We start from the raw sequence: 19,267 nt of genomic DNA on the forward strand, positions 1-19,267 counted from the left end.
CCCTGAAGTAAACCAAAACAGAAAATGAATGAAAAACAAAAAATATATGCATTACTTTGCCGAAATAATTTCTTTGAGGAGAGGAGTCAATTTTCCCCAAAGAGATTAAGCAAGGTATTTTCAGTACTGAGTGAGGTTTAGAGCGTAAGGTTTAGGCATGCCCGAGCAGCTGAGTCGCGTGGCCTGAGTGGCAATGCCATATGCCCGAGCGGCTATGCCGCATGTCTGAGGGACTAGGAGGGCAATGTGTCCAAGAAATTCGAGGGGCACGCCGAGGAGCTGCTGGCTCGCGCACATTCGAGGAGTTCCATATGTCTGAGCGGCTGCGTGTGTCTGAGCAGTAGGGTGCGTGTCTGAGGGACTGCGTGCATCCAAGTGGCTGCGTGTGTCCAAGCAGCAGAGTGTGCATCCGAGAGGCTGCATGTGTCCGAGCGGCTGGGTGGTGTCCGAGTGTTGGGGTGCATGTCTGAGGAGCTGCTGGCGAGGCATCCAAGGAGTTGATGCGTCCGAGAATGTGTGTCCGAATAGCTGGCCATCCAAGGAGCTCCATGTCCAAGCGGTTTGAGGAGGACATCGTGAGGTTCTGTCTGAGGAGCTGCATCCGAGGAGCTGAGCAAGTCTGAGGCTGCACGTCTGAGAAGCTGGGCATCCGAGTAGCTGTGCATCCGAAGAGCTATTTGGGTTCCGAGACACAAGGTGTTGACCCTGATTTTGGTCAACTGACAGGGAGTCACTTATGCTTAATGTTGACGAATACGTTGAAACGAAAGTGATGACAAAAATAATTAACTCACACGAATCTATAGTGGTTTGGCCCCAGAATCTGGTAATGACCTACGTCCACTTGAACTTTTATTGATATAGTATTCAAAGGAGTGATCAAAGAACTAGGGTTCAATGAGTTTCACCAACCTCTGAAGAACAAAACAATCTCTCAAATATGATAACTCTAAACTCAGATAATTAGAAAGCCAAAAGTCCCTTCCTTGAGCTATCTTTTTCTATTTATAGGCTCAAAGGGGGATTACATTAATTTGTTATAGATATTCTTTCCTAAATAATCGGATACTCAGAAAATCATGAGAGTCATTCTCAGGATTGGCTAAGATGTTTATAAAATTATCGTGAGACATGCGGAACCTGCGACCATACTAGTCGCAGGTAAACTTAAACTACCTTTTGCTTGCAATATCTTTACTGGTCGATACCCTAGCAGAATTCCGCCAGGCGTCAGCCACGTGTCCAGAAATCACTTGCCACGTCATCCGTGCCTGTTTTTTGGATAACATTTGCCCCCAAGTTTATATATTACGAGCAATAAATAAACTTTTGACGAAATGACCCTTCGGTTACCCCACCAGACTTGTCAGAACACTTCGTGCAATCTTGGAAAAAGAAACCTACCCTTGTCTAATCACGACTTTTCGCTTCCCAAGGAACTTTTCGACGGCCATCACCCTTCCCCATGCTTCGAAAAGGGGAAGCTGATGATTACTTCCTTTTAATGCTTACAGACAAAAATATATATATAGTCTCTTCAAAGTCTCCTTTTTCTTTTTACGCAAGCCATCACTCTTTCAAGAAACCCTAATACCAGAGCCCCTGTCTTCATCTAGAGATCGTCCTTCGGCATTCCAAGATTCAATCTGTGAGTTCTTCGACGCCTGAAAATTTTCTCAAATCTCCACGACCTTTATCCTGGGAAGTTTCTGGACTCTTATGCTTTATATTTTTACCGTGCATGCTTCTGTAGACCGACTGTTGGGTTCATTCGCTTCTGGGTTGAGATGCATGTCAGTAGGGGGTTTAATGGGTGATACTGTATTGAATGATATTTCTCTGTTACTAAGGGGTTACGAGTTAGTTTGATAGTTAAGATCACGACTCTAGGACGTAAAACCGAAGTAAATATTCGATTTTTATGCTAGCTGAAAAATCAAGTTTTTCCTGCCTTAAAAGGAGTTGAAAAAGATTTTTAAAAAAACTTTTTTCTTTCACTTTTGATCTATTTCTCAAACTGTTCGTGCGAAATTTTTTAGTTTTTTATTAGAATGCTGTTGTATAGAAGCTTAACTTTTATACTTGACCATCGCTATTCTAAAAAACCTTTCAAAATTCTTCATCTTCACCTCCCCATTCTCCTGTTTGCAGACTTTAATGCCAGATTTATGGGGAGGTGAGCGGCCCATCGATGATGATCTTCTTGCTCAGTTGCTCGAAGGCAAAGAACAGCCAATCGACCGAGTTCACGAGATTCCATTTTCCAGAGTTTCTTCTAGATCTCATCCATCGCCACCTCAAATGGCCCGCTCTAAGTCCTTAGGCAAGAAAAGACCTGACCCTAAAAATAGTCCAAATTCTCCTGCCCAGCCTGATTCACAGGCTAGGGTTCCCTCGACCAGTGGTCGAGAAAATGCTGCCCCAGACCCTCGTATCCAAGTCAGGGCTCGTCCTCGGCATCAAAACCTTCCTAATGTCGAGTGTTATCTCTCCCCTACTAGCCAAGTGACTCCCCGAATGCTTGCCAATTATCGCAGGAAGTATCCTCTTACAGGGGTTAACCTTACAATCCCTGCTGCTGACTAAAGAGCTAACCTGCCAGGGGGTGTCTATAGCACTTGGTCTAGGTACCACATAGAGGCGGGGGCCATCCTCCCTCTACATCCTTTCTATCAGGGGGTGGCCAACTATTTCGGTGTTGCTCCCTTTCAAATTACTCCAAACGGATATAGAATGCTGGCCGCACTCTCTATCCTCTATAACCTCAAAAAATGGCCAGAACATACCCCCCATGAGGTCAATTTCCTTTTTGACCTTAAGTCCAACCCTCAACAATATGGGACGGGCTTCTTTCATTTCTTTCACCAGGAAACAAACCGAACGTTCCGGAGTGAGACTACTTTCATTTCTAACGTGGGGCAATATAGTAGAGAGTATTTCCTCACGCCGGACATGACGACGAACAACCTGGCCTTCGCTCGAGGAGGTAAATGCTACTTTCACTGGTAGACACTTTTCCTTAGCACATTCTTCTGCACTTCTCTAAAGTATATTGTGGCTTTCAGGACCATGGTTACGTCCGACCCCAACACCAGACATGGTGTTGAGGTCCAACACACTGGCCAAATGGCGTACGCTGAAAAAAGTGTTAAGTCCCTGGTCACTGATGAAAATCTGAGGTCATCTGGCCTCCTGGCTCCTCGCCATGAAACAAGAGGACCAGCGGTGGCAGAAGCCGCGGACGAGGGGGATCCCGAGCAGCAACCTCCAGCGTCTCCTCCCAGAAGGAGACCAACGGGGGTTACGATGAGGGAACCCACTGGCGTTCCTTCAGCAGAGAGGCCTTTTGCGCCCCAAGGCAAGGGGAAACAAAAGGCAACAGAGTCTGTCATAGATCTGGATGAATCCTTAGACGAAAACGGTATTGTTATCTTGCTTTTAAATAGCTTGCCAATTCCCTGTCACTTGTTTGATGGGGACGGCAATTTTACGTATACTCCAAATCTAGGGCCAGACTTCTTCGTGCCAGATAGTGAGTGTATGACTAATAGAGTCAGTAGTATAGCGACCAGTAGTTGTAGCTCGGGTATAAAACTTTATGACCTATTTTCTGTTTTACCATGAATTTTCATCCGCCTTTATCTTACTGTTTGCATATTTTTCTTTATACGCAGAGATGGCTACTCCCAACGTTTTCGATCTGTATCAGGCTTAGGAGGAAGAAGAAGTTCCCCTAGTTTGACGGAAATCATCCAGGAGGCACAATGGTGAATCAAGCCAAGGACCTCCGGCCAAGAAGGGTCGAACAGATGATCCTTCCAAGGACGTGCCTTCTGGGCAAGCTTCTGCCCAGCCTTCTGCTCCTGCTGAGAAGGAGGCTCCACCTGCTGTTACGAATCCCACGCCTGCAGCCACGAAAGAGCAGTCCCAGCAAGCCGAAGTTCCTGGGACCAAACTGTCACACCGTGCCTTGCGATCAGCAAAGGATTGCCTTGCACATATCCTGAAGCACGACCGTTGCAAGGAGGCAGTGGCTGAGGTGGAGAATATGGGGGTCGACCAGATCCTTAACAGGGCTCTAAACGAAATAGCCAGTGTAAGCATTTTTTCCTTCTTTGGCTTTTGTTTTTTCTTCCTTGTAATAGATTCTAACTTTTATCCTTTGATTGTAGGCCATGCTGACTGCAACTGTTTCTCGTACCCGCGCCATTGCTAGCATCGAGCAGTCTCGGGCGAAAGCTATCGAGGGATTTTAGGCGAAGGCCATCGAGGAGCTTCAGGCTGTAGAAGCTCGGTATGCTGGGGAGTTGGAGGTGGTTACCCAGCAGAAGGATGCCTTGGTGGAAAAATTGGCGGAGACTGAAGCAACTAAGGCATCTCTGAAGAAGCAGAGGGACGAGTATCAAGACTCCAGTCGAGTCCAATATCGTGAAGTCAAGAGACTTAAGGAGGAGCACTTTGCTATGGACAAGACCATTGCTGTTCTTGAGAGCCAGGTGGAGCAGCTGAGGCTCACCAACGCTAAGGATTTGGAGAGGTATAAGAATTCGACACTTCGGTGCTTCTACGACTTTTGGAAACACAACCAAGGTGCCAACTTCAGCTACCTTCCAGAAGAGGCTAGAAATGCTGAGCTAGCATGTTGTGTTGCTCGGTTAGCTGCTAATGAAGAAAGAGCAAGGGTTCCTGCCTCCCCAAGCATCGAGCCAGCCGCTGAAATGGAGGGAGGAGAAGCCGAAGGAGGTACTGCTGATGAAACTGCTCCAACAAATCCTCCTGCTCCCCAAGCTCCTTGAAGTTTTTATTATTTTTCTCTTTTCTTTAATTAAACGACCCTCGGGTCGTGATGTAAAGACTAAATTTTTTTTTAAAATTTGCTCGCGGTGTAAAAGAATGCCTTTTGATAGTATAATATTGTTATTTATTATAACATATGTTCGTATGACCGAACTTAGCATAGTACTTTGGCTTGATTTAGCAAAATATAAATTTTGAAAAATACTCTAAGTACCGTAGCATGCTTTCACTCATTTTGTTCATGTGTTTACATACCTCTTGGTATGCTTTGCTATCGATGTACCTTGTATGCCCCCCAAGTGATCGAGGAGCTTTAGGTCCTTGGTCACTTGCCTTGACCACGACCTGTGCGAACATTACTGCTCGATAGTAAACATAACACTTATAATACATCAAAACAACACACGTAATGAACAAATACTTGTAAAAGAAAATTTACAAAAGTTGGCAAGAATGACTGGCTGCGCACAGTCCCTTACAATCTCGTATTAAAAATGGACTAAACATGTCTTTACGAGTGATCTTAGAAAGATCTTACACTTATAAGCGATTAGTCGTACAACGTGGCTAACCCTTTTTCGAAACTTGTAAAAAGTAAAAATTAATACAAGCTAGTCCTTTAAAAAGGACTGTTTATTGGAAGTACTTGCGCAGGTGTTCACCGTTCCAATAGCATGGAACGAGATCTCCATTTAAGCGTGCAAGTTTGTAGGTGCCCGGATGAAGGACTTCTTCAATCTGGTAAGGTCCTTCCCAGTTTGGTCCGAGCACTCCAGCAGTGGGGTCGTGGGTATTTAAGAAAACTCGTCGCAGCACTAGGTCACCAATGTTGAATTTCCTTTCTTTCACCTTTGAGTTAAAATACCAGGCAACCTTTTGCTGGTACGCAGCAACTCGGAGTTGGGCTCTTTCTCGTATCTCCTCAATTGAGTCTAGGGACTCCATCATCAGTTGGCTATTCTGGCTCTGGTCGTATGTAATGTGTCGGTGTGAGGGGGGATCTAACTCGACAGGTAACATAGCTTCATACCCATATGCCAAGGAAAATGGGGTGTGACCTGTCGCTGTTCGATGAGAAGTTCTATACGACCAGAGTACCTCAGGTAGCTGTTCTGGCCATGCTCCTTTAGCGTCTTCAAGTCTTTTCTTCAGGGTATCCTTAAGCGTTTTATTCACTGCTTCAAACTGCCAATTTTCTTGTGGATGCGTGACTGAAGAAAAGCTTTTAATGTTCCCGTTTCTTTCGCAGAAGTCTGTGAATAAGTCATTGTTGAACTGGGTGCCGTTGTCTGAGACAATTTTTCGAGGTAAACCATATCGGCAAACAATGTTCTTGATGACAAAGTCAAGAAATTTCTTGGTCGTTATGGTAGCGAGTGGCTCAGCTTTGGCCCATTTGGTGAAGTATTTGAGTGCTACAACTGCATACTTCACTCCGCCTTTACCCGTTGGTAGGGATCCAATCAAGTCTATACCCCATACTACGAAAGGCCAAGGACTCTGCATTTGCTTTAACTCGTTGGGAGATGCGCACGGGATCTTGGAAAATCTTTGACACTTGTCGCATTTTTGTACAAACTCCATTGAGTCTTCATTCATAGTCGGCCAGAAATAGCCCTGGCTCAGAATCTTTTTCGCCAAACTTTGCCCCCCAACGTGATCCCCGCAGAAGCCTTCATGTACATCCCTCATCAGCTCCTTAGCTTTCTCTGGTGTAATACATCTGAGCAGTGGCATGGAATATCCTCTATGGTATAGAACACCATCGACCAGTATATACCTAGCAGCCTGCCTTTGAAGAGTTCTGGCTTTGTTCCTATCTGCCGGTAGTACACCACTTGTAAGATATTCCAAGTAAGGCGCCATCCATGTGTCTCCCATCTGGATTTCCATACTGGTTTCATTTGCTTGTATGCTTGGCTCACTCAATCTTTCTACTGGCACAATATTCAAAGTGTCAGCATCTTTCGCGCTTGCGAGTTTGGCTAAGGCATCTGCGTTCGAATTCTGTTCCCGAGGTATTTGCTGGAGGGTATACTTCTTGAACTGGGCCAATAGATCTTTAGTTTTGTTCAAGTAGGCCACCATTTTGAGGCCTCGTGCTTGATATTCCCCTAGAACCTGATTCACTACCAGCTGTGAATCACTGTAGATATCCAGCACCTTTATACTCATGTCTTTTGCCATTCTTAATCCAGCGAGGAGTGCTTCGTATTCGGCTTCATTATTCAACGCTGTGAAGTCAAACCTAATGGCACAGTGAAATCGACGCCCTTCTAGCGTTATCAAAATCACTCCTGCTCCCACGTGAGATTCGTTGGACGTTCCATCAGTGAATAACTTCCACGAAGGAGCTTCGTCTTGGGGCTCAAGCGCACTAGGTTTTTCGCACCGCTCGTTGTCTGGGACCTCGGTGAATTCTGCAATAAGATCAGCCAAGACTTGTCCTTTTACTGCTGCTCGCGGTGAATATGTAATATCTAACTGCCCTAGTTCGACTGCCCATTTTAATAAACGCCCAGCCGCCTCTCGTTTTTGGAGAACTTACCGAAGGGGCTGGTCAGTTAATACTGTAATGGGATGGGCTTGGAAGTAAGGACGTAGCTTCCTCAAGGCCAAGATTAAACAATAGGCTAGCCTCTCGATGGGAGGATACCTCAGCTCCGCTCCGATTAGCCTCTTGCTTACGTAGTAAACCGCCTTTTGTACGCCTTCTTCTTCTCGTACTAGTATCGCACTAGCAGCGACTTTGGTGATCGCCAGGTAAATGAATAAAGTTTCTCCTTCGATAGGCTTTGATAAAACAGGAGGTTATGCCATATGGGCTTTTAAGGCCTGAAAAGCTTGCTCGCAGTCTCCTGTCCATTCAAACTTCTTGTTTCCCCTAAGTAGATTGAAAAAAGGGACGCATTTATCCGTTGACTTGGAAATGAATCTACTTAGGGCTGCAATTCTCCCAGTTAAACTTTGTACATTTTTTATCTTCTCTGGCGATTTCATGTCGATCAGGGCTTTTATCTTGTCGGGGTTGGCCTCGATTCCTCTTGAATTAATGATGAACCCCAAAAATTTCCCTGATGCAACTCCGAAGGAACGTTTGAGAGGATTTAGTTTCACCTGGTACTTGTTCAATACATCGAAACATTCTTGTAAATCCTTCACATGTCCTTCTGTTTTTTTTTTACTTTACCAGCATGTCGTCCACGTACACCTCCATCTTTACTCCGATCAACTCTTTAAACATGTGGTTAACCAATCGCTGGTAAGTCCTACCTACGGTTTTCAGCCCGTATCGGTCCGAAAGGAGGGGTGATCCTCGTCAGGGGGATGCATAATAATCTGATTGTAACCTGAGTATGCATCCATGAAGGAGAGGATCTCATGTCCTACAGTAGCATCGACCAGCTGGTCGATCCTTAGGAGTGGGAAGCAATCCTTCGGGCAGGCTTTATTGAGGTCTGTGAAATCGACATAGGTTCGCCATTTGCCTTTAGGCTTGGGAACCAGTACCGGATTAGAGACCCACGACGGATAAAACGCCACCCGGATGAATCCATTCTCCTTCAGTCTATTGACTTCTTCTTTTAAGGCTCTCGATCTGTCCTTATCGAGCAGACTTCTTTTCTGTTGCACGGGTGGAAAAATCTTGTCTATGGTTAGGACATGGCTGATAACTGCAGGATCTACCAGGCAAAGACTTCCTGGTTCCTCCGCAAAAATTCCACCAGTGCATGCTTCGTGGTTGGCTCTAAGTTTTTCCCGACCTTCACAACTCTGGTCAGGTCTTTCTCGTCAAGTTGGACCTCTTCCAGGTCCTTGATGGGTCCAACATTTTCCTCAAAATCCCCAAAGCGAGGATCTAAATCCCTATCCTCACTTTGGGCAACACCCTATTTGGTGACTTCATCACCGGATTGGGCATGTTTATCAATAGCCATCTGCAACCTATCTGGGGGAGTGCTTTTTGACGTTCCCTTCTTCGCCTTCGTGACTGAGGCGTTGTAGCACTCCCTAGCTTCCCTCTGATTTCCCAACACGCGTCCTACCCCTGCGTCTGTCGGGAATTTCATTGCTAAGTGCCATACTGAGGTGACGGCTCAAAGATCAACCAGTATAGGCCTTCCAATGACTGCATTGTACGCCGAAGGACAATCGACTACTATGAAAGTAGCGAGTAATGTCCTGGTAGCAGGCGCTGTACCTGCTGTCACTGTAAGTCTGATTGACCCTGTCGGGGCGAGTCCCTCACCAGAGAAGCCGTATATTGTTTGGTTGCAGGGCTCCAAGTCCTTAACGGACAACTTCATGCACTCCAGTGAAGATTTATACAGGATGTTATTTCACAACTTCATGAACTTCCTGTGTCAACTAGCACTCTTTTCACCATCAGAGAAGGTTATTTCACCCTCTTCTGACCGAGCCTTTTTTGGCGCGTGGTCGTCCACAGTCATCATCTTGATGTCCTGGTCGTGGCGCAGAGTCCGAGCATATCGTTCTCTGGCCTTTCCGCTGTTTCCCGCGAGGTGCGGGCCTCCACAGATGGTTAACAATGTACCAGTTACGGGATCAGACTGCAAAGGTGGCGAGCTTTGGCGTGTGGGCGCTTGCTCGTTGCCACCTGGAGCTTCTCGTTGGGAATTTCTCGAGTCCCGTATATACCTTCTCAAGTGTCCTTGTCTAATAACGAACTCGATCTCATCCTTCAACTGGTTGCATTCGTTTGTATCATGTCCGTAGTCGTTATGATAATGACAGAACTTGGTAGTATCTCTTCTCGAAATATCCTTTCGAATGGGAGCACGTTTCTTATAAGGCACACTGGAACTCGTGGCCTAATAAACCTCTCCCCGAGACTCAATAAGGGCAGTGTAGTTAGTGAACCGAGGTTCATAACGATTACCCTTGGCTCGTTTATTGTCAGAGGTGGAAGGCTCATTGTGTGGTCGTTTCCCCCTATTCTTGCCATTTCCATTGCCTTTGCCATTGCCGTTGGGCTTAGACCAATTGGCGGCTTTGGTGGGCTCGGTTGTCCCCTTGTCCTTGCCTGGGGACTTCCCTACATTGGCGATGGCCTCCTCGAACTTGATATATCGATGAGCTCGATCTAAAAATTCCTGGGTAGTTCTGACCCCATGTTTTCTGAGGCTGTCCCAGAGAGGCGTGTGGCGCTTAACCCCTACAGTTATGCCCATCATCTTGCCTTTGTCTCCCACTGTTTTCGCCCCAGTAGCTGCTCGCATAAAATGCTGGACGTAGTCCTTCAGTGGTTCTCAATCTTGCTGGTGTATTTCGACCAGCTGATTTGCTTCAGTCGGGTGCATATGACCCGCATAGAATTGTCCGTAAAATTCCTTCACGAACATTTCCCCGGAAACTATACTTATAGGAGGGAATTAGAAAAACCACTCCTGTGCGGCATCAGAAAGTGTTGCAGGGAAGATCCTGCACCGAGCGTCTTCGAACACTTTCTGAATGTCCATTTGTATCTCAAACTTGTTGACGTGAGATACCGGGTCACCATACCATTCAAAGTTCGGAAGAGTAGGCATCTTAAACTTGCTAGGAGTTTCTGCCATAGCTATCCTCTGGACGAAAGGAGTGCCGTTTCTCCTATCGTGGTTGATATAAGAGGTTCTTCCCCTGACCAGCTGCTGCACTGTCTAGTTGAGGGCATCTATCTGGGGCTGCACGGCGCCAGGAATTGCCGGGGCCTGTGGTTCTGGGGGGACGTTCTCATCGTGCCGCTCCCGGTGATCGTTGAGTACGTCTCTTAAATCCTCGTCTCTCCTCCGCTGCTCGCTAGCTCTGAGCTGGTTGAAGACATTATTTTGTCTGGGCTGCCCCTAAGCGTCCCGTCTTTCCGGTTGGTCATCCCTAGGTGGCAGGCTTCTGCCTCCACCTCTTCCTTCAGTCCTCCGACCGGTGTTTCCTCTGCTGAGTCGGCCTCGTTATAATCATGGCCATATCTGAATCTTTGTTGGCTATGATGGGATCGACTATTCCCTCGGTTGCCTTCCCGGGCTGGAACTCCCGAGCGTTAGAGGGTGGCCTGCGTTGGTCGGTAGGTCCCTGTGCATTATCATGTCGTGGGGGGCCTCAGACCGCAGAGCCTAACTCTAAATTCCTTCTGTTACCAGGAGGACGCTGTCCTCTGCTCGGGGGGTTTGGCTCATCGCCCCTATGGCGTCTAGGACTACGAGCCAGCTGCCCGGCCCTATTCTGCCTTTGTTGCGGGGGATTGCCGCGACCAGCTTGGGATGGAGGCTACGCCTCAGGGTCCCTCTATGGGACATCTTCCTGAGGCAATGGTGGCTGCTCGAGCCTTTGAGGGCTCGAGGGCTGGAGAGGTGGGCTAGGATTAGGACCCCTTTGGGGTGGTCCATTCGTAGGTTGATCAGGCTGTGAGGCAGGTGCAGCCTGGTTCCTAGCTAGTTGTAGGGCTGCTTCGAGGGCTGCCATGGCCTCCCTTTGGCAACGGTCCATCTCCGCCTGTCTTTCACTCTGTTCAGGCGCTGCCGTTCAATTTCCTGTTGTTGCCGCGCCATGATTTCGGCAGCAGTTTCCTGGTTGGCCCTCAGATTGGCCAGTTCTTCCTGCAATACCCCCAGGGTATTCCTCAGTGTCTTGGAATCCATTTCTTCCTCTTCGAATTCCAAATGTGGCTCATCCTCAGTCACGTTTGGAGGAGGAGGAGGCGGGTGAGATGGTGCAGCGCCAGCCACCTGTCTAGTTTTTTTGGTAGTTTTCGCCATTGATATTTCAACGATACAGTTTCAAGCTCTCAGTGAAAGCACCAGAATGTTGACCCTGATTTTGGTCAACTGACACAGAGTCACTTATGCTTGATGTGGACGAATACGTTGAAACGAAAGTGATGACAAAAATAATTAACACACAGGAATTTACAGTGGTTCGGCCCCAGAATCTGGTAATGGCCTACGTCCAGTTGAACTTTTATTGATATCGTATTCAAAGGAGTGATCAAAGAACTAGGGTTCAATGAGTTTCATCAACCTCTGAAGAACAAAACATTCTCTCAAATATGATAACTCTAAACTCAGATATTTAGAAAGCCAAAAGTCCCTTCCTTGAGCTATCTTTTTCTATTTATAGGCTCAAAGGTGGATTACATTAATTTGTTACAGATATTCTTTCCTAAATAATCGGATACTAAGAAAATCATGGGAGTCATTCTCGGGATTGACTAAGATCTTTATAAAATTATTGTGAGACACGCGGAACCTGCGACCATACTAGTCGCAGGTAAACTTCAACTGCCTTTTGCTTGGAATATCTTTACTGGTCGATACCCTAGCAGAATTCCGCCAGGTGTCAGCCACGTGTCCAGAAATCACTTGCCACGTCATCCGTGCCTGATTTTTGGATAACACAAGGGTTCCGAGGGCCAAAAGGAATCTGATTGGTTATGAATGGTAAAAGAAACAAGTTTGATGGGCTAAAGGATCAATCGTGGGCTTACTTCAAAAGTTAATGATATTGACCGAGTGAAAACTTTTGGACGGCGTGAATAACTATCAGCTAGAGAAAAAGTTAATCATATGAGAAAATCATATAATAAATTTGGGGGGCAAAGGTTATCCCCAAAATTTCATTCAATGATGTGGCAATCGGATGGTCAAGTGTCAATGCATGGTCTGTAAATGACACATTAATCATCAATAAATGTGTTAACTAAAGAAGTGTAAAGGTTGGATGTTGACCTGCGGAGTTGTGATACTACTAGACAGGAAATAGATTTAGCTAGTCAGGGGGAGATTTACCATGCCCGACCAATGGTGTGATGAGTCATGCCCGACCAGAGATGTGTCATGCCCGACCAGAGATGTGCCATGTTCGACCAGAGGTGTGTTAGAGGTGTGCTTTGCCTATGTCGACCAGAGGTGTGCTAGAGGTGTTGTCTTGGCCGACCAGTTACTTCGGGGATGGAGTTGGTTCTAAGAAGTTACCATCTAAGTAACTCAGTAACAGCTTTAACCTGAGTCGTTCGCAACTATCACGGGAATATCTCACACATCCTAGAATAATTGCTATACTGTTGTAATTTGAATTTTTTTATTATTCATTAATTAAAGTGGTTGAAACAACCAAGAACCCCGTCAAAGGGGATATTTCTCATGTACGATCCATGAGCCTATAAATAAAGAGCTCATGGCATCATTATAGGGATCTGATCTTTTTGAGACTTGGAAAACTCTTTAGTTTGGAGACTTTGGGACCGTTACTTGGGGCATTCTAGGAGAATTTTCTAAGAGTTTAGAGAGAGAAACACTGTATTTTCCTACTGATACTTGAGAAACTCAGTTGACGAAGGTTCATCTGATCTTAAGTATAGGCTACATATATCAAAACTCTAAGTGGATTAGGCTATTACAAAAAAATTGGGGTTGAACCACTATAAAAATTACTTGTGTTATTTACTTTCTATTCAAGGTTATTGTCATTTTTACGTCTACTCGCAGTTGGCCAAAATCGTGGTCAACAGAATGCTTCACGACATGGGAATGAAAGGAGACATTCCGTACCTGCAGAAGAAACATATGTCGTGCGATCTCGCTCTAATAACTCAGCTTCTCGACTTCAACCATGTGCAGTAAGCTTCGTGTATGGTAGTTATTGGATGGAGAGCCATCGTGAGAGCAGGACCGGGAATACCCGTAACACAAATTCCCATAGGCACGAAAAACTGCGTCAACACCACGATAACCTTAAAAAGAGTACTCAATTTTGTTATAAAAAACATAATTTGCAGCTTTGGGCTCCCAAGGAAAATCACGTCAGATAATGGGACACAATTCGACAAGAGTTGTACAGTAATTTTTGTGGAAAATACGGAGTTGTCAAGAGTTTCTCAATGGTGAATAAAACCCTAAAGGTGAGCTTAAAGAAAATTTTGGAGGATGCTAAAGGGTTGTGGCCCGAACAACTCCTGCAAGTGCTTTAGGCGTACATAATCTCTCACCTCACGTCTACTAGTCATACACCATTCTCATTAAATTTTGGAAGTGAAGCAATGCTCCCAGTCGAAGCTCTAGTAACATCACACATGCAAATGACTTTAAACCAGGAACAGAACCACGACCTACTACAAGCATCTCTAGATCTAACTGAGGAACACCGAGAAGAATCACAGACAGGAAGCTCGAGTTAGGAGATCTAGTGTTGAGAAGGGTATTTTTGGAAAATAAAGACCTTAATGATGTTGTACTGGGATGGAAATGGGAAGGACCATATCAGATTGTGGAAATTCTATGAGAAGGTACAGTCAAATTAGCTCGCTTAAGCGGAGAAGGAGTCCGCCAACTTGGAACGAATTGCATTTGAAAAAATATTATCAGTGATTTCTTGAGTCCGAGTTTGTTTTTTTATCCAATTGTAAGGATTATTTATAAAGGTAATTTCTTTTAACTTTATTTAAGAATGTTACAATGGTTGTTGTGTAGTTTGAACATGGTACCAAATTTCTCTAAATCTTTGTATTATCACCATGTAAAATCAACCTAGAATATCAATAAATTTTGATCGCTTGAGGAGGTGGATACCCTTGAAAATAATTTTTTAAGTCTTTGAAAAATTATATAACTTTGAATTGGGAAATTTGGTATCTTGAAAAGTCTCGATTTTTCAAAATAATTTCGAATCTAACTAAGTTTAACAAGAAAAATTAAAGAAATAAAACCCTAGACTAAACCTTGTACAAGGCCTGAATATTAATAGGTACACTATTAAGTTATTAAAATCCTGGATATAACAAAAACTTTATCGTCAGCTATTAAGCATGAAGTTCTAAGAATATTTCAATCTAAAGTAATTCCCTATAACTATGCATGTGTATAAAATTCAAAAAGTTGAAAAACACAGAATTGTAGAGGGAAAATATATAAAGATTAGAGAAATGTAAATTTAGAACGAGGATATTAATCTCGAACAAAGCCAAACTAGCAAATTTGCTCAGCCTGAATGGTCTAATTACAAGTGTTGACGCAGTTTTTCGCTAACAATGAACTAAGTAGTTCGAAAATGAAGAATAAGGCTTTAAATTAAACCGTAAATAAGAGCACATGAATACACGTGGTTTAGTGATTAAAATTCACATAGTCCATGAGTCTATAGTATTGCATTGGTGATCTCTAAAAAAATTGTTTAAGACAATTTTAACAGAGTTTTGTATACAAGATTGAAGTCCCTTTTTCAGTACATCTCCTCTCTATTTATAAGGGTTCAATGGATAGAATTCAGTGACCATTTGCATTAATAATGTACATGTTTGAGTAAATTTCAAAACTTACAAATAAATGTAATAAAGACATCAACTACCTGATATTATACGTTTATCAGTCAGGGATTACAACAATTACAATATGTCATTGGTGCAAGTAATGTCTTCGAGACCTTAGGAATTCAAGCTTGCGCATTCTAACGGTTTACAACGAGTTGAATGCCTTCCTCGAGCTGGAGGTTGTTCATAGTACTCATCGACTTGAACATCAAGATGCTCGCGATGTGACTTAGACGATCTAAGGAAGGTGTTGGACGACCTCCATGATATCTAATCTATTGGTACAGGAGATCTCCTTGATGCCTAATTTTAGCTTGGATTTACTCAGGCTACGAACCTTACAACTTATATAGTGTTCTAAGGATTGAATAACCTTCGTTAATTGCCTACCAGCTATATCGCAAAAAAGACACTTGAGCTCGAGTTTTTTCAGGTAAAACATTTGCCCCCCAAGACACAAAGTAGAGGCTTTTATAATTTCATCATGGGGAGTGTTCCCACATACCCTCTCGAGTATGGGACACGTGTCTGATTTCTATAGGCGTCAATTCTAGTTTAGAGTCCAGTGATAGTTTTTTCAGGTACATTCTTTTCCTGCTATTTTGTCTATTTGATTTTAGCCATTCGGTCTTAAATTGCTTCGATCAAATGGTCCTAAATCTTTCCCATGCTTACCCTATATATAAGTCAACTCAGTCAAACTTCACCGCATTTGCATCCCTCATTTTTATTGTCCAAAGTTTTTTTCTCTCTCATTTCTCTAAAACACCCAATCATGGTTTGGCGATTTCTTTCCAATTCATCTTTCCATTCCTTCAATCCTTCAAGATTCTTACCTTCAATTAGAACTGTATGTAAATTTTCTTTCTTTGTTGAAAGTTTCTTCATATTTTTTGTTATATGTTTCTTCTCAAATTCTTTTGTAAAGTTTTTCTTAACATAGTGGTTCTATCAGAGGTTTAGGTTCGGTTTTTATGTTCTAGTTTTGCGAAGGAAAATGGGTTAAGGGAAAGTATAAATTTATTTAGCAGTATATATTGAGAAAGTAACAAAAGTTGGTGAATTTCTAGGAATTTTCTGGGTTTTTGAGGTTTAAACGAAGAACGATTTAGGCTAAATTTTGGCTTTCTAACCTCAAAACTAGGTATCTTAAAGACCACGTTTCTTGGTGATTTTGCATTAATACCGGTTTCCAAAACCAAGTTTCTGGCATGCTATTTCCAATGTGACAGTACTTTGTGAGATTAGGGCCTATGAATTAGGGGCACACATGGGTCCATATAAATGGGTTTTAGATCCGTTCTTGTCTGTAGGACCTTCAGTTCGTAAGACCCATTTCCTCAAAATGTTAGGTCAAGTTTTCTAGAGACCCTCCTCTAGTTACTAAGTACGACCAATTCTCTTAATTCTCTTGACCCTTATCTAGGGGCATATCCTTTGGTCGCCACTAACAAGTAGCATTGCTCTATGCATAGGTGAGCTTAATTAACATCTAAATGATTCTACAAAAATAAAAGAAGGTAGTCGACTCCTCCTCCTAGGGACAACAAATCGCGGAGACCCCCATTCCCCACTTCGGACCAGTGGTGGAATGGGAGGTCGAGGTTAATGCCAACAACTTCTTTGAGGCTGAAAGGATAGTCTGTAGAGTGTTCAACATGATCCAGGCAAATAACATAATAAAGGTGAGAGGAGTTGCGCTCCCTGGAGGATAATTTTGAAGTTTGAAATGACGAAGACCTGAAGGTGGGTGCCTTCCTTCCACTAAACTCGTGCTTCATGAACTTCCTAAACTATGTGATGTTAGCTCCATTCCAGCTCTCCCCAAACACATATCGCTTCCTCTCCGGCTTAAGTAGTTATTTCTTAAAAATGAGTGGGAGGACCCAACTCCAGATGTCATCCTCTAGTTTTTCTGCCTCAACACCATTCTAGACACTAGAAATGGTGGTGATGGGTTTCACCACCTCACCCGGTTCCCTAAGACCGCTAGTATCATTGATCTCTCCAGCCACCCAAGCGACCTCAAGGACTTTTTCCTCACGTCGAATTGGTTCACGACCTATGATTGTCAATAGTTCAACCAACCTCGTAAGTGTCTTCACCTTAAATCTTTACTTTGAACATTTTATAGATAACTGTTTGCTTCACAATATTAGCTTATTTTGATCGCATACTTTTTTATGCAGCTCTCTATAATAGGTCTGAGGCTTTTGTTGTCCATAAGGGCCAATAACGAACACTTGCCCATGCTCCTGCCGAAGAAAAAGATTGGCTAGCAGTAATAACCGATGCCAACATGTTGGAATTTATCCTAATCAAGGAACATGGCCTTTTTCTTCATAGAAGAGGTCATGGAAGAAGAGGAACTGACACCAATGGTGTTCAGAAGCCCTTCATAGGGTGGTCTAAGTAATGACCGAGGTCGGGCAGAGTCAGGGGCAGCAGTCGACACCTCTGGCAAAGGTATCAAAGATAATGATATTAACCGAGCTTCTACCAACTATATGTTAGCTCGCCATGATCCAAGGAAGGGTTTGATCAGACACCCTTAGGACCCTGCTAGGGACGTCACCATCCAACAATATGCCACTCTCTTAGTCCCCCGTCATGATCAAGATGACTATAGTTGTAGATAATACTTTACACATTAGGAGCACTATATTTGAGCAGTATGGTACTAACATTCAACCTGGGCTCCCTTTGGACCTTTTTAACTTCTTTCCTTTCTCTATGAAGCTTGAGTCTGAAACAGTGCCTGACATGGAGGCTACCCCTCCAACAAAGGAAACAACTCCACCACTGACCAAGGAATATCCTACTCCTTCATCCCCTCCGCAAGGCTCGACTTCCAAGCAAGTGGATATGGTCATGGTCATGGTGTCTGAGCTCCTAAGCAACACTGCAACCGAAAAGCTGACCAGGGTGGCCAAGTATAGGTTGAGCAAACAAGTGTTTGCTAGCTCGCCAAATCTTTGTACCGACCAGGTGATTAGTCGGAGCGTCAACGTGATTCTATGTGTAATTTATTTTTTTAATTTGTAATGCAAAATTTTCAGATATTCTTCAAACACTTACTAGTCTCTTTGTATTTTCTAGTCACATGCCTTTCTTACTCTAAACAATGGCAGGAGGTGAGTTGAAGGTTTAGTCGAAGAGGGTAGGAGACTGACTGAGGAGAATAAGAAGATAATCGAGGAAAAGGAGAAGGTGGTTGTAGAGAAGAAGAAGATATCTGATGATCTTTAAAATGAACAAGGATTAAGACTTGAAGCTGGAGAAGGATCTTACAAAGAGCCAAGAGGAGTCGAACAATTATTATAATAATGTCTCCAAGCTTGAACAAAATGTGTCGACCCTCAAGAGGATTAATGAAAGAAATCTGGAGTGTTTCAAAGGAGCTGCTTTTAATTTCTTTTTTGTGTTTTGGAAGAGAAATAACTATGCTAAATTTGATTATCTCTAAGAACATGTGACGTAGGTAGAAAAAACAAATGTATTGCTCGCCTTGCTGAGGAAAATGACCCTCCCTTTCATAATGAAGAAATTTCTCTACTTTTGTTCTTCATGCTGATGATGAAGCTGATACTGCTGTCGACCAATGTTCTCCGACTCCCTGATTTCCTTGTTGTTTTCTTTTCCTTTGTAATATATTTCTTGCAACATTTGAACAACATGCTCCTGATGTTCAGACAATATGCTGCAAAAAGAAATTTTCCTTATCTATTTCAGTACATCAGAGTAGTTCTGCTCATGGTGTAAAGACAATCCTTTTCAAATTTCAATACATAATTATGCATTGCAACACCGGTTCGCATGATCAAACTTAACATAACACTTTATACTTTCTAAAAAATAGAAAATTCTATGTATTTTACATGCTTTCACTAATTTTGTTCGTATATTTATACATTTTCACATGCTTTGCTTATGCCTTATATCTCATGTGCCCCCCAAGTGATCGAGGGGATAAAAGTGCTCGGTCGCTTGCCATAGACCATACGTGTTCGAACATTAATCTTCATTAAATCTTGTTATAAATCGTATAATATAGCAAAACAACACACTAAAGAGAAATTAGCTATGCACAATTCCTTTTATTATCGCTATGTAAGAATGACCATAATCTTTCTTACACTTATAAGCGACCAGCCATAAAAATTGACTAGGCCT

The sequence above is a fragment of the Humulus lupulus genome, chromosome X (assembly GCF_963169125.1).
Source record: "Humulus lupulus chromosome X, drHumLupu1.1, whole genome shotgun sequence".
In the NCBI taxonomy this organism is placed as follows: Eukaryota; Viridiplantae; Streptophyta; class Magnoliopsida; order Rosales; family Cannabaceae; genus Humulus; species Humulus lupulus.